Consider the following 17,502-nt stretch of genomic DNA (forward strand, 5'->3'; position numbering starts at 1 on the left):
TAGTGAAAACCCACGCAGGGCACAGGGAGAACGTACAAACTCCGTACATGCAGCACTCGTAGTCAGGATCGAACCCGGGTCTATGTCGCTGTAAGGCAGCAGCTCTACCACTACGCCACCATCCCGTCCTGTATGTATGGTGATAACCTTGCTGATCTGTATGCAACAAAAGTATTTTATTTAGTTTGAAGAAGGGTCCCGACCCCAAACATCACCTATTTATGTTCTGCAGAGATACTGCCTGACCCACTTAGTTACTCCAGCGCTTTGCGTCTTTTTTGCAAACCAGCAATTGCAGTTCCTTGTGCCTCCAGTGAAGCATGAAACTTGAGTGATTACTATAGCTGTGAAGGGTAACTGTGCCCACACAACTCTGCCATTAGCTTGCTGTATCTCCCACTGTACATCACACAAACTGCCCACATTTGGCACTTTTGTGGTCTGATGCTCATGTTCGGTTGTTCTGTGTATCTAGGAAAACTAAGACTGAAACAGCCTTTCTCCATTCCAGTCTAGGATGAGGAACTCACTACAACCCTGGAACAAGTTCAGAGTATCCTTTCTCTGCAGATATTGCTGCAGGCATTGGAGTCAACTCCAGTATTTGCTTCAGGCATCTCGGTACATCAGAGCTTGTGGTCAGTCCAGTGATTTTCTTGCTCTGTACTCAGCACAGACTATGCCCAGTGAGACCATTCGTCCCATCGCCAATGCTGCAATCCACTTACAACTGCTTGTACAAGGTCACTGTAGATTGGCTATTGCATGTTAGCCAATCAGAATGCTTAGTAATTATAACTCTGCATAATTATATGATTTATAGTGTAAGAACTCGCCTGCTGTCTGGCAGTAGCAGCAGTGGTCTGAACGTGTGATGTGCTGCATATGTGATGATGAACTAGACAATAAAGATGCTTGTGCTTCAACCTGTGTGAGACTAAGATATTTACATGGTGTCAGAAATATGGTCTAGCCCGCCGTTGTTTACCACGATTTATTTTGTTTATCAGTTTTTATTTGTGAGTGATTTTGACGACATGGCTAACTCCTGTCGAAAGCCAAGCCCGCTCGTGTTTGATTCTGATATAGCCGAGCGCTGGCGAATGTTTGAGCGAGACTATGCTCACTATATCTGCATCGTTCACCGAAACGACCCCAATGACCTAAAGGCATTGCTACTGTTAAATCTAGCAGGTCCGGAAGCCATGATCCACGTAGGCACCTTTAAATTCGCACCAGCACACCTCGATGCAAACGGTCTGGTACTGGTGCCAGCAGAAACTATCGACAACCCGACGGTCCTACTGAGAAAGTTTAGAGAACTGTGCGACCTGCCATTGAATCGTATACTTGTGAGAGCAAGATTTTTTACCCGACAGCAACAGGTTGACGAGCCTGTCGAACGATTTATCAGCGACCTAAGACACATGAGTTCACGGTACCGCTTTGGTGAGTTGACAAATGAGCTCGTGCAAGATTAAATTGAGGGAGGAATGAGCGACCGCAAGCTAAGAACTGAATTGCTTCGGAACGCTGAACTGACTTTAGAGCAAGCCATTCATGCATGTCGAATGGCAGAAACTGTAGCCCCACTGGCTGATTTTGACCCCACCAGTCCTCAACAGCAACACAACGTAAATTTAGCTAACTACTCTCCGCAGAAATTTTTAAACGCGTCCCGCAAAGATCCGAATATGTCTGCCACGAGGTGCCCAAACTGCAACTATTTCTACTCTAGGGGGCACCAATTCTGCATTGCCCATGGGAAAGTTTGTCACGAGTGCAAGAAACTCAACCATTTTGCTACTAGTTGTCGGTCGCGTGGGATCACTGCTTCAAGGACAAATCTGCACCTGATTCAACAAGAGCCGTCTGATTCTGATTCCCAAGAACAAGACGATGCTTCCCACGGTAATGATTCCGATAACGCAGACACTGACAACTGTACTCTTCCTAAACCTTCGCTCCCCAGGCAAACTGATTGATCCTGCGGTGCCCATGATAACCAATAACAAGGCTTTGAATGCCAAAGTCGACACTGGCGCCAGAGTGAACATAATGTCACTCAAGGAGTTCAACAAGATAAGAACCACTGAACTCATTGAAAAAAGACACCTCCATCCTCCACAGGGGGAAAGTTCTTCACCCGTTGGGTAAAGCTGATTTAAAGTGCACTGTCAATGAGCAGGTAAAAAACCTAATTTTCTATATTGTCCAACCAAACTCAGAAACCTTGCTTGGCATCAACGCATGCCATGATCTAGTTCTGGTTTATTTCGGGCGTGCTGTCCACAAACTCTGTTTGACAGAGGAACCAACATAGCAATCCAACTATAAAGACTTATTTGACGACAAACTGGGCAAATTGCCTATGATATACAAGATCACTGTAGATCATGCTGTCACCCCAATAGTTCATACATCTCACTGCGTTCCCCATGGCATGCGGGAGAGAATACATGCTTCAATCTCAACCTGCCAGTCACTATCACCTGCGATGCATCCCAGTATGGGCTAGGCGCAGCCTGCCTACAAACAGCCATTGACGGCGACGTGATGCCAATCTCTTACGCATCACGCACTTTGACCGAAACTGAGCAACGCTCTGCTCAGATAGAGAAGGAACTGCGCGCCGTTGTTTTAGCCTGTTCAAAATTTAAAAACTTTATCTTTGGCAAAACCTTCACGGTCGAAACCGACGACCAGCCACTAGTCACCATCCTGAGCAAGCCTATCCATGCCGCCCCAGCTCGACTACAACGAATGATGCAGCTGCAACAGTTTGACTTCCGCATTGTCTACAAAAAAGGTAAAGACATGCACATCGCAGATATGCTCTCCAGAGCCCCGCGCACCATCAGCAAACGACACCCATTTGAAGAGGACAAATTCTCGGTCCTGTGCCTACCGATCGCCTGCGCCACCTTGCCGAGCACACAGCTGCAGACAAAACCTCACCCGCTGACCTCCGTCATAAGAGGCGGGTGGCCAAACAAGCAGTCAAGCTTGTTTGAAATACGACCCTACTCCCTGGTCCGTGACGAACTGGTGTTACAGGACGGAATAATTGTCAAGGGTCACAAGGCGGTCATTCCCCCAACCATGCGGAATGAGTACTATGACGAAAACAACGGAGGCCACCCTGGCATGGAGGCCACTCTAAAACGAGCCAAGGATATGATCTACTGGCCCGGGATGACCAAGTACATACATGAAAAAACAGAATTGTGCACGATTTGTAACAGTCAATCACCGCATCAGCAGAAGGAGCCTCTCTTATCCCAGCCAGCTCCCTCTCTACCATGGTCATCACTGGCTGCCGACATCTTCGAATGGCACGGGAAGCACTACCTTGTTTTAGTGGACTCATAATCTAACTGGTTTGAAATTTGCTTTCTGCCAACAATCACTTCAGAAACAGTGATCCGAAAGCTGAAAATACACCTTTCCGTGCATGGGGTACCCGCTCGTCTTCAGACTGACAACCAAACTCAATTCACCAGCCAATGGTTTAAGGACTTTGTAAAACGGTGGAACTTCCAACATGTCACCAGCAGCCCAGAATACCCACAGTCCAATGGACTTGCCGAGAGTGCTGTTTGGAGCGCAAAACGACTCATGGATCGCTCCTATCTAGCCAAATCTGACATCTACCTGGACCTGCTGAACCTGCAAAACATTGCAAGAGAAAACATCCTCGGCTATCCAGCCCGGCGACTGATGTCCCGCCGGACACGCCCTTCACTGCCTGTCTCCCAGCAAAAGCTATGACCAAAAGTCTGCCCCCCCTGCCGTAATACAGAAGACGTACAGTTTAATCGAGACACGCAGAAGCGATTCTATGACAAAACCAGCAAACCACTTAAATCACTTATACAAAGCCAAGTGGTACGACTGCAAACAGATAAAGGACATACCAAACTGGGACACATTCATGGCCCCTCTAAGGAACCACGCTCCTACCTGGTCGAAGTCGATGGTGTCCTCTATAGACGCAACCGTCACCATCTCCTTCCTGTGAAGGAACGTCGTCCGGCGTCCCAGGGTCCTGTTGGCCCACCGCTCAATTTTAAACCAACACCTGTTGCAGCCGTTCCAGCACCTACCGCTACTGGGTCCGCCCACTCCCCGCGTCGGTCTGTTCCTGCGTCCCCTGTTGTAACTGGCACCCCTGGGTCCCCGCGATGGTCCACCCCAGGTTCCCCTGCGGTGACCTCCCCCCACAGACCCAGTGGGTCCCCCGCAGTTTTACCTACCCCAGCCCTCATCTTTTCGGAGGAAAAGATTGATGAGACAGCCCCATACCGTACGAGAACCGGGCGGGTTAGCAGGCCACCTATTAGATATGGCGATTTTGTTTAACCCCATTATTATTTACTCGGTTTATAGTTTGAAATGCCTTATTTGCTTTTTCATTTCTACAAGAAGAGATGTAGATTGGCTATTGCATGTTAGCCAATCAGAATGTAATTATAATGATTTACAAGAACCTTCCTTTCAATTTCTCACAACCTGGTCGCTGACTTTGGGTTGATCAACATGTGTAACCAGTCTGGCGCTGTGAGGCAGCAACTCTACTGCTGTGCCACCGTGCCGCCCTTGTAAAATACAGAGCAATAATTTCCCAGAAAGTAGCCTGAAAATGAAGAATTCTCAGCCAACCCTCCCCATTCTGCCACCCACCAGCGGGCCGCAGTCGTTGCCTTACCCCAGTCCCAGGCCCAGCACCAGGCCCACAGTCTCCACAATGCAGACTCCCACCCCACGGGGCCTAACTGTGCTGGTTCTTACTGCTCCCTCCCCTCCTACAGGGAACCTCAGGAGGAGTTCCACTGGGTCTTCCAATTTTAGTCAGGTGACCCCAGCTACTCCCCACCCATACACGAGTCCTCATACCCCCCTCCTCTCTGAACACTACCATCCCCCCCCACCAGACATCGCCTCGGCCTCCATCTACTCACCTGCCCTCATCTGACCCCAACCTCCACCCTTGCCATGTGTTCACCATCCCTCCTTTAATTCTGAAGATACGACTCCCCCACTAGTGGAAATATCCTCTCCACATCCACTTTATCCAAGTCTTTCACTCTTCGGTAAGTTTCAATGAGGTCTCTCCTCATCCTTTTAAACTCCAACGACGACAGGCCCAGTGCATCAAATGCTCATCAAATGTTAGCCCAATCATTCCTGGGATCATTCTCGTAAACCACCTCTGGACCCTCTCCAGCGCCAGCACCAGTGATGGATATGGGGGGTACGCAGGGGGACGGCATTCGCCTACTTTTCAGTTTCCATTCCTTTACTGGAAGGGAGAGTTGTTAAATACGGATTTACAACAACAAAAATGACCATGCATAATCGTTACAACTAGTCACCGCTGCACCGGCTATAAGACAAAAACGATTTGTTAACTACCACTGTTAGCACTTGTTAACAGCCAGTTGTTAACACGCAGCTATACAATGTGCAATCAATACATCGATCCACATTCCTCAGTAAATGTAATTGTGTTTGTGTCCTCAGTGAAGACAGATCCAAAGTACCTGTTCAACTCATCTGCCATTTCCTTGTTCCCCATAATAAATTCACCTTTATCGGTCTTCAAGGGTCCAACTTTGGTCTTCACATACCTAAAGAAGCTTTTACTATCCTCCTTTATATTCTTGGCTAGCTTACCTTCGTACCTCATCTTTTCTCCCCGTATTGTCTTTTTAGTTATCTTCTGTTGCTCTTTAAACATTACCCAATACTCTTGTTTCTTGCTCGACTTTGCTACGTTGTACTTCTTCTCTTTTATTTTTATACTGTCCCTTGTCAGCCACATTCGCCCCTTACTCCCCTTGGAATCTTTCTTCCTCCTAGGAATGAACGGATCCTGCACCTTTTGTATTATTCCTAGAAATACCTGCCATTGTTGTTCCGCTTTCATCACTGCTAGTGTATCTTTCCAGTCAACTTTGGTCAGATCCTCCCTCATGGCCCCATAGTCCCCTTTATTCAACTGTAACACTGACACCCCCGATCTACCCTTCTCTCTCTCCAATTGTAGATTAAACCTGACCATATTATGGTCACTACCTCCTAATGGCTCATTAACCTCAAGTTCCTTTCACAAATCCGGTTCATTACATAACACTAAATCCAGAATTGCCTTCTCCCTGGTAGGCTCCAATACAAGCTGTTCTAAGAATCCATCACAAAGGCACTGTACAAAGTCCCTTGCCAATTTGCCAAGTTGAATCAGAACTTGCAGCCTATGTCCAGGCTACTGTTTGGAGGCCTGTAGATAAGTCCCATTAGGGTCTTTTTACACTTACAATTCCTTAGTTCTATCCATACTGACTCCACATCTCCCGTTTCAATGTCACCCCTTGCAAGGGAATAAATTTCATTTCTCACCAAGAGCTACCCCACCCTCTCTACCCACCTGTCTGTCTTTTCAATAGGAGGTATACCCTTGAATATTCAGTTCCCAGCCCTGGCCCTCTTGCAGCCATGTCTCTGTAATTCCCACAACATCATAGTTGCCAATTTCTATCTGAGCCTCAAGCTCGTCCACTTTATTTCTTATACTTCGCGCATTCATATACAACACTTTGATCTCCGTATTCACATCCCCCCCCCTCGCTCCGGTCGCAATTGGCTCTGACCTTACACTCTTATCCCTTCTATAACTTTCCTTCCCATTATTTCGAGAATCTTTTGTAACTTTTCCTGTGCTCACTTCCCCTTCATCTTTATACTCCCAATTTGTCAATCCCTCCACCCCACTATTTAGTTTAAACCCACACGTGTAGACCTAGCAAACCTGCCTGTCAGAATGTCAGTCCCCCTCTAGTTAAGGTGTAACCCGTCCCTTTTGTACAGGTCACCCCTACCCCAGAAAGTGGTCTATAAATCTAAATCCTTGCTCCCTGCAACAACCCCTTAGCCACACATTCAGATCCCCTATCTCCCTGTTCCTGTCCTCACTAGCACGAGGTACTGGAAGCAATCCAGAGATAACCACCCTAGAAGTCCTGCCTTTCAGTCTTCTTCCCAACTTTCTGAACTTATGTTGGAGAACCTCCTTCCTCTTCTTCCCGATGTCGTTTGTGCCTACGTGCACAACTACTGCCGGCTGTTCACCTTCTCTCTCGAGGATGTTCGGAATTCGGCTCTTGACATCCTGAACCCTGGCACCAGGGAGGCAACCATCCTCGCATCTCGTCTGCCGCCACAGAATCTCCTGTCTGCTCCTCAGACAATGGAGTCACCCACCACTATGCGTCTGCCTGATGTCGGTCTCGCCGGTCGAGTCCCATCTCTAGGATTGGAGCCATCGATGTGTCCGCCACTCGGAGTGGAAACATTGTCTCCCCGGACAATTCCCAAGAGGGCGTACCTGTTTTCATTAGGCACAGCCACCTGGGTCTCCTGCACTCCACGATTACCACCCTTTCTCTCAGTCACACACCTTCGTTCTTCCCACATCCTCGGCGTGACAACCTCACTGTAGGTCCTGTCCAGGAAACTCATTTTCCCGGATGGCCCTGAGGTCATCCAGCTGCTTCTCCAGTGCCCCAACACGGTCCTTCAGGAGCTGAACCTGGATGCACTTGCCACAGTTGTAGCAGCCAGAGGCTCGATCCGTGTACCTGGCCTCCCACATCCTGCAAGCATCACACTATCTCATCTCTCCTGTCATGTGTTCACCGTGTCCCTTCCTCTCCAGCTTTTTGCGAAGCCTCCGCTCCTCACAGAAGACTCTCAAGCCAAAGTCTCACACTTTACTCACAAGGCCACACCCTCACTGCCGCTCCCCCAGAGCAGCTTTGCTTATATTGTCTGATAAATTGCCTAATTTACCAATTCACAATACCTCAGTTTTAATCTGTTTTCCCCCTCTGACTCACCTTTCCCACGGGTTTCAGCCAATTAGCTCTTCTCCCCGCTTCTCTTTGATTGGTGCTTGTCCAAGATCCACCTAGCACTAGTTCATAGCGTTGCCCGAGCGCCAAATCCCTTTACCTGTACCTGCAACTGAAACTACGGGTGGATTAGTAGACCTTGAAGAGGCATTGACACTTTGTTTTTATGTAGGGGGGTAATAGAGAAGGGCTCTGGACCGCAAGCTCACTGACTGAATGATACAGATGTCCTGACTGAAAAACACAGCCTTCCGATCAATTATTTTTGGATAAGCCTTTCTAGAGAACATGCTACTTTTTGCTTTGCCCATTTTCAAAATATAGAATATCACAGTATGGTATGACAACTGCTCTGTCTCTGACCGGAAAGCACTGCAGAGGGTGGTGAAAATTGCCCAACGCATCACCGGTTCCTCAATCCCCTCCAGAAAATTGCCCAACGCATCACTGGTTCCTCAATACCCTCCAGAAAATTGCCCAATGCATCACCGGTTCCTCAATCCCCTCCAGAATATAGAATTTTGAGTTTGCCGTTTTATTGGTACAAGGAGACTACAAAGCTCGTAATATCTATTTTTTTACACACTGTAACTTTCTACATTTCTACTTTTGGGTATGTATGTGGCAATTATGGCTCATGGAATTTTCTTCCACACTATTAGTTATATTCATAACAACATAATTAAAAGGTATGAACTTTTCGATCTTTCCCAACCCCTTAAAAAATGCCTGAAGAAGGGACCCAACCCTAAACGTCGCCTAGCCATTCCCTCCATAGATAGACACAAAATGCTGGAGTAACTCAGCGGGCCAGGCAGCATCTCTGGAGAGAAGGAATAGGTGATGTTTTGGGTCGAGACCCTTCTTCGGACTCTCCACAGATCCAGCCTGACCTGCTGAGTTCTTCAGCACTTTATGTTTTGCTTTTAAAATAAATCCGTGGTCCGCTGAAGAAACAACATGATAGACCACTCTGGAAGTGCAAGTTTTGCTGTACACTTCATACTGTAGAACACATCATAATACACCTTGAGTGAATTAATGGGGTTGAGATTATTTTGTTTTAATCTGTTGTCTAGAATTAATTGATACCCACCTTACTTAGAATAAAGGGGAGGCCATTTAAGACTGAGGTGAGAAATAACCTTTTCACCCAGAGAGTTGTGAATTTGTGGAAATCCCTGCCACAGAGGGCAGTGGAGACCAAATCACTGGATGGATTTAAGAGAGAGTTAGATAGAGCTATAGGGGCTAGTGGAGTCAAGGGATATGGGGAGAAGGCAGGAGCGGATTATTGATCAGCACAGGAACGATCAGCCATGATCACTATGAATTGCGGTGCTGGCTCAAAGGGCTGAATGGCCTCCTCCTGCACCTATTTTCTATGTTTCTATCTACCTTATAAAAGATTTAAATCTTATTTGGCAGCCAATCAACCACTGTCTCTAAGGGGGTTACATGCAATCACCGGTCAGCATCCCTTAACATTTCCGTCCAATCAACAAATCGGTCTCCTCCCGTCCAATCAGCCGCTGTCTCCAAGGGCATTATGTCCAATCGCATAATGCGCTGGTCACTAGGTGGCCAATCAGACACAGTCTCCAAGGGGCGTTGTGACCAATCTCCGACCAGATTCCCTTAAAATTCCCGTCCAATCACCAAATCGGTCTCCTCCCGTCCAATCAGCCGCTGTCTCCAAGGGCAATGTGTCCAATCACATAATTCGCTGGTCACTCAGCGACCAATCAGACACAGTCTCCAAGGGGTGTTGTGACCAATCTCCGACCAGCTTCCCTTAAAATTCCCGTCCAATCAACAAATCGGTCTCTTCCCGTCCAATCAGCCGCTGTCTCCAAGGGCAATGTGTCCAATCACATAATTCGCTGGTCACTCGGCGACCAATCAGATACAGTCTCCAATGGGCGTTGTGACCAATCACCGACCTGCTTCCCTCACCGAAGCAGACGATGGCTAGAGTAAACACAGAGAGAGATGCAAGAAAGCAGCTAGGACATATAATACACAATAAACTGTATTACAAATACACAATTAACAAGTTATGCATTATGGACTCGTACATGGGTATGACCACACATTAAAAAAAATGTCCCCACCCCCCCCCCCCCCTTCCTTCCCAACGTCAGCCTCATGGACCTTAGGGTACCCCTAGTTCCTAAAACCCATTTTCATCACTGGCCTGCACATCCTTCCTCAGATATGAGGCCCAAAACTGCTCACAATGCTCCAAATGCAGCCTGACCAGCGCCCTGTATTGCCTCAGCACGAAACTGCAGATGCTGGAATCGTGCGCTAAACAAAAAGTGCTGGAGGGACAGTTAGCATCTGTGGAGGGAATCGGACAGATGATGTTTTGGGTCGGGACCTTTCTCCATGCTTTCTATCAGTCTGAAGAAGGGTCACAACCCAAAATGTCGGCCATTGAGAGTGATTTATTGTCAATACGTCCCGAAATGGAACAATATGAAATTCTTATCGTCCTTTTTGCCTCCGCAGATGCTGCCTGACCCGCTGCGTTCTTCCTGCACTTTGTTGTTTTGTTCAACGCTTGCTTCAAAGGTGGAGGGAGGGAGGGAAGTTCACAAATTGTAGGAGTAGAATTCGGCCATTCAGCTCATCTAGTCCACTCCGCCATTCATTCATAGCTGATCTCTGCCTCCAAAATCCCAGTTTCCTGCCTTCTCCACATAACCCTTGACTCCCATTCTAATCAAGAATAGTAAGATTAAACGAGAACTTACCAGTTTGAAGTTTGATCTTGATTTTATGAGGAATTACGATGAGCGATTACGTGTAGAAGGCCGTCATGACACTTGGTGCGTCATACTTCGAAGCAGCGGTGTGGAATCACAGAAACAAGTAGTTGACCATGAACATAGTAAGATTTTGAGAACTGGAACTACCATATGACCTTGATAATATGAGGGTGGGAGCGGTGGGCACGTAATCACTCATTGTAACGCCTCATAAAATCAAGATCAAACTTCAAACTGGTAAGTTCTCGTTTAATCTTACTATTTTACTTCGGAGTCACGTGAGTGACTACGTGAAGATTTCAAAGCTCTGATTTCACGCCGGAACCGAATCCATGCGTAACACACTGCATGAAGTGACCATGGATGAGTGAAAAAAGATTGATGCATTCAGACATGACTTGGTTAGTTATGCTGATGCTTAATCATCCAACGAGAAAAATAGTGACCCCTTTCATCCAGAGGAAACTATAAACAGAATCAAAATTTAACAAACATTGATTCGTTTGGAGCCTTTGAGGCTCTAGGTGATCTAGACGTATTGTTGTGAGTGTGTGACCACACATTCCCAAAAGGTCCTTTGGGTATGCCATGCCTCTATTTATCTCTGGTTGATTAAATCAAAACATAATATATTATGTTATTAGCAGATGTAACCACCCTGTCCAGTCGTAATTTTGTCGTGACTGGACCCGTTGCACTGAAGCCAGTGCCATGAGGATTATCACCTTTTGAGATCTGGCTAAAGATAAGGATGTAGCTGGAGCCCCCTGCTGAAGTAATGTTATCATTACGTCATAGTCCCATACTCCCATGTAACTGGGTCTGTGAGAACTTGTGTTAAGATATCCAATATAATTCTGGCTATCAGAGGGTGAGACCTGACAGTGTGGGTTCCACTACTGCAGCAAAAAATGATGAGAAAGCACGTTTGCATTGTTTAATGGCACTGTAACTAACATTGTCAAAGACTCATTTGAAATGAACTCTAGGACATGAGTTATCCATGCTGTTTTGTATGTAACATGTGTATTCAGACAAAACAGTTCCCCATCTGCTGAAGTGGAGATGTCCTGCCTATATTGGTGCTTGTCCTGCATACTGCAGTGAGCACTACACGGATTGGTCTGACGCAGGAATAATCGTCTCGGAGTCTGCAAGTCAATGACTTGATGTATCGTGCAGAGGCTGGTCTCCCGAGTCACAGGCTGAACCAGCAAGTTTTATGTTTAATGTTTAATATGAGGTTCTATATGATTCCCTACCTTAGCGGGAACCATGGCTCCGTATGCCAGTCAGGTAGCTTGATTCATTGCAAAACCCGACTGACGAGGCAGAATGGAGAAAACACACATGCAATAACATTCCTCCACAGAGTGGCGATAATGTATCTCTTGCCATTGTATGCCACATGTTTTGCAGCTGGTAAATGAGCCTGGATGTAAACATATCGATATTTGGTGTTCCATCGAGCCAAAATGACATTGAATACTTTGTAATCCAGCATCCATTCTGTGTTGTCATTGATTTCACATGAGACAGTAGCTTCAAATGAGATTAGGTCAATATCACAGGATATTTAAACTTCATTGCACCCATGTGACTAAACATATGCCACCCCAAAGTGTATAACTTGGAGTTGAGCATGCAGATTGTGCACATTCTTACAATAGCCTTTAACGTATAGAATGCACCGAGTTATAGGTAGTTGATACCAATACTGAAATCTGTAACTTATGCAACCCGCATCCGCCTCCTTAACTGGAGATGGCATTTCATAACTTCTCATCTTTGAGCATTTGCATTAGTTTGTAATTACTGAGTATACTGACCAAATATACTGGAGCAATGCTGAATACTGCCACCATCGTAACTTTGGTAGCTTCAGCTGAGAATGGCATTGGTTTATTTATAATGCCCTATATGGTACTTGAGAGGTTCATTCTTTGCATGTTATAAATTCTGGTAAATGCAAAGCCCAATTTGTACCGCTGATACACAGCTGCTATATAGTCAACCACTTATGAATAGAAAGCTGCTTAATAACCAACGATGTTGTTACAGCCTTCTGATAATTGCATCTTGCTCCAGGGCGGAGTCCCTGTTAAGTTGATAGTTAAATGTAAATCCCTAAATCAGTAGTTCTGATTGGTATCAACTTAAATTTAACTGGATGGGTGTGGGACCCTGATTCCTCAAATATAGTTTTGGCCTATAAGTTAATTTTTAGCAAAACCCAGCGTTAAACATCATCCAGAGAGGTGATAACTAATGTTCTTGAGCTCTGAGCAGCCCAAGCTCCGGTTTTAGAAATTTGGTAAATAGACCTGGGAACTGAAGTTAGCTTATTTTGCAACGCTTTAACTGTTATTGTAGACCCATCCAGATAAATTTCAAATATCTCCGGAGATCCCAGAATGGGAACCTGTATAGCATGCATCTTTGAGATCGATGCTTGCCATATAGCTTCTAAGAAATAAATTGTTAGACCGTAACTAAATTAACTATTGTGAAATTCTGTACTGCACATACGAGTTAAATCTGGATGAAGTGACATTATCCATCTGTCAACTTGTGCTAAAAGGCAATCCTACCCATAATACTGGGCCTGCCTTGAAGACAACTCCGGTCCCAATTCTAAGTCTGCTTGGAACCTATGTATGTTGTGCAGTATAAGTAATCACATATTATCATTTGTTTTTTAAACCAGCTCTGAATCTCCTGTTTTTTCATTGTCACTTGTACAAAAACATAAGAGTAAAAGTTACCAATATGTAACTGATCCACAATCCCCTGTTTCGGGAAATCCAGACCCACCTACCTGCATTCTTACTGGTGGTCTTTTGGTAAGCCCAAAGGCCGCTGATGCGGATTCCTTTTCCCTCCTTGATTGGGGAGTAGGACTGGTAGGGTGCGTGGATTCCATGTTTCTCCTGAGCCCAGCTTGGGTCTTGGTACCTCATCATACTGAGCCTGCCTTGTAATGCAATACTAGCCATCTTTCCATGCCCAGATTTCAGGCTACCACCGGCTTCAGTGAACCGCTTATCCCCTATGGTGGTGTGGGGTGTGTTGTTGCCTACCAATGAAGCTTGCTCGTTGTTGGTACTTGATTAGTCCGACAGCTTTTGCTTCCTTCTCCTGGTTTTCCCTGAAGAGAAGTTTCGGCGGCTGGTTTCATTCCCTGGATCTCGTCCTCCATGATAGCGCTGTTCCCTTGCCGGCACTTGTAGCGTGAGAACTCTGGCCCCTTCCGGATATTCTGCCAACGGCTGGAGACCAACTCTTCTGGCAGCAAACCCTTAGTTTGCAAATACTCTTGAGGCCATATGCCTGTGCTTCAGTATGTTCATACTTTAATTTTGAGATCAGTTACCTACTGGCCACTCGCACTCCCCTCCACAGAGTGAGATTCGTAGGCAGCCCTGAAAACAGGTGCTGCCGCAGGCCCTGAGGATACTTGTGCTGACATGGCCCCTCCAGCGGACCTATATCAGGTATTTTGCTTTGGATCAGCTTGAAACTGACCCTGGATGCTCCTCTCCTCAGAGCAGGAGATATTAGTGCAGCCTTGAAACAGGTGCCGCTGCCTGCGGGTTCTCCATAATACCCGGGCTGATAACTCCCTCCTTTGGAGTATATCATTGTGGAGCCCCTCTCCACCAGGTGCTCCATGTGGGTTTGAACGTTTCAACAAGTTACCCATGTAGGAGGTAATCCTCTCCATCCGGAATCCTCCTGACCCGACTTGTTTGCGGGCTTTCTCCGTGCGCTCCCTTCCTCAGAACGAGAGATAAGATAGAGTTAGATAGAGCTCTAGGGGCTAGTGGAATCGAGGGATATGGGGAGAAGGCAGGCACGGGTTATTGATTGGGGAAGATCAGTCATGATCACAGTGAATGGCGGAGTTGGCTCGAAGGGCCGAATGGCCTCCTCCTGCACCTATTTTCTATGTTTCTATGTCTATCTCTGACTTAAAACTATCCACTGACTTGGCCTTCACAGCCCTCTGTGGCAATGAGTTCCACAGATTCACCACCCTCCTCACCTCTTTTCTAAGATTCTAAATTCTACCCTTTAATTCTGAGGCTGTGACCTCTGGTCCTAGACTCTGCCACCAGGGGAAATATCCTCTCCACATCCATGCTATGTCTTTCACTAGGAGGGAAGGGGTGTCATTAATATGAAGTGCGCAGAACTGGGTTCCAGTCCCTGCATTGAACATAAAGGGCTGGGTTCAGATTTACGGAGCCAAACAACATCAATAATTTTGGTAGTGTTGGCGCTTGCTTACCGAGGGTGGCACGGTGGTTGCTGCCTCACAGCGCCAGAGACCCAGGTTCGATCCTTAACTCGGGTGCTGTCCGTACGGAGTTTGTACGTTCTCCTCGTGACCTGCGTGGGTTTTCTCCGGGTACTCCAGTTTCATCCCACACTCCATAGACGTACAGGTTTGCAGGTTAATTGGCTTTGGTAAAAAATGGTAAATTATCCCCAGTGTGTGCGGGGTGGCATGGACTCGCTGGGCCGAAGGGCCTGTTTCTACGCTGTATCTCTAAAAGTCTAATGAAAACTTTTATTTGAGACAATTTTAACATTTATTGTTTACTCGAGTCACAAGGACTTTCATCGTTAAGATCTTTGCCAAATTTAATAAAGTTATTAAATAAAACTTGTTCACCTTGCTGTACATGATTAGTCTTCGATGAAAATAGCCACAAAACCTGGAGTAACTCAGCAGGTCAGGCAGCATCTATGGTGAAAATGAATAGGTGACTTTTCGGGTCGGGACCCTTCTCCAGACTGAGAAACTTACATTGGCGAGACCAAACCTCGACTGGCCGATTATTTCACTGAACACCTCCACTCAGTCCGCCTGGGCCTACCTGATCTCCTGGTTGCTAAACACTTTAACTCCCCCTCCCATTCCCTTTCTGTCCTGGGCCTCCTCCACTGTCAGAGTGAGGCCAAATAAAAATTGGAGGGACAGCACCTCGTATTTCGCTTGGGCAGCTTACACCCCAGCGGTATGAACATTGACTTTTCTAACTTCAATTAACCCTTGGTTTCCCTCTCTCTCCATCCCCTCCCCCTTCCCAGTTTTCCAACCAGTTTAACTGTCCTCCTGATTAAATTTTATCTTTTTAAGCCTCGTTGCCACCTTCCCGTAGCTAATACTACATTTTCATTGGCTTTCGTCCCATTTGATCTTTCCTTTCCGACCCTGACTACGGGTGCTGTCTGTAAGGAGTTTGTATGTTCTTCACGTGACCGCTTGGTTTTTCTCCGAGATCTTCAGTTTCCTCCTACACCGAAGATGTACAGCTTACAGCAGGTTAATTGGCTTGGTGTAAGTGAAAATTATCCCTAGTGTGTGTTGTAGGGTAGTGTTAATGTGCGGGGATCGCTGGTCGACATGGACTCGATGAGCCAACGGGGTCTGTTTCTGCGCTGTATCTCTAAATTAAAACTAAACTAAAAAGCAATAAACATTTTGAACATTTTTGTTTGTTTGTTTTACTGTCGTGTTTAAAAACAGACAATGATAAGCATTTTGGACTGGACAGTTAATTACCGTCGCACCCATCACCTCTGTTTCCATGCTGTATGACTCAATGCCTCCAGAGATGCTGCCCGACCTGCTAAGTTCTCAGTATTATAATGTTCATAAGTACTAGGAGCAGAATTAGGCCATTCGGCCCATCACCATTCAATCATGGCTGATCTATTTGTCACCTACCCTATTCTCCTGCCTTCTCCCCATAATCTCTGACACCCGTACTAACTGAGAATCTATCTATCTCTGCCTTAAAATATCCATTGATGGCCTCCACAGCCCTCTGAGGCAATGAATTCCACAGATTCACCACCCTCTGACTAAAGAAATTCCTCCTCATCTTCCTAAAGGAACGTTCTTTAGTGAGGTCCTAGACTCTCCCACTAGTGTAAACATCCTCTCTACATCCACTCTATCCAGGCCTTTCACTATTCGGTAAGTTTGTGCCTATCGTTGGTGTAAACCTGCATCTGCAGTTCCTTCCTGCAGATTTCCTCCAGCAGTTTGTTTATAGACAACAGGTGCAGGAGTAGGCCATTCGGCCCTTCGAGACAGCAGCGCCGTTCATGGCTGTTCATCCACAATCAGTACCCCATTCTTGCCTTTTCCATATCCCTTGACTCCACTACCTTTAAGAGCTCGAAGAGTTCTATCTAACTTATCTATATCTATATTTTGTTCCAACATCCTCTGTCTATTTTTCACTGCAATGTCTGAACTCTGTGGCTTTATGTGAGCTCAAACCACTGTGCGGTATCTGCTAGTTTCCTTTTCTATGTTGAGTTTTTTTTTCAGTTTAGAGATACAGCACGGAAACAGGCCCTTCAGCCAACCAAGTCCACACCGACCAGCAAACCACGCACATAAACACCACCCTACACACACTAGGGGCCATTTATATTTATGCCAAGCCAACAAATCTGAAAACCTGAACGTATTTGGAGTGTGGGAGAAGACTAAACATCTCAGTGAAAACCCATGCGGTCACGGGGAGAACGTACAAACTCCGTACAGACAGCACCTGTAGTCAGGATTGAACCCAGGTCTCTGGCGCTGTGAGGCAGCAACTCTACCTCTGCGCCACCGTGCTCCATAAAAACTGATGAGGAAAGAAACTTGAGTCTCGAACGATTACTGTGGGCGTGGAGGGTGACTGAACCCACACAACTGTGTGGCACGGTGGCGCAGCGGTAGAGTTGCTGCCTCACAGTGCCAGAGACCCAGGTTCGATCCTGACCACAGGTGCTGTCTGTACGGAGTTACT

This window comes from Amblyraja radiata, chromosome 30 (assembly GCF_010909765.2).
Source record: "Amblyraja radiata isolate CabotCenter1 chromosome 30, sAmbRad1.1.pri, whole genome shotgun sequence".
NCBI lineage: Eukaryota > Metazoa > Chordata > Chondrichthyes > Rajiformes > Rajidae > Amblyraja > Amblyraja radiata.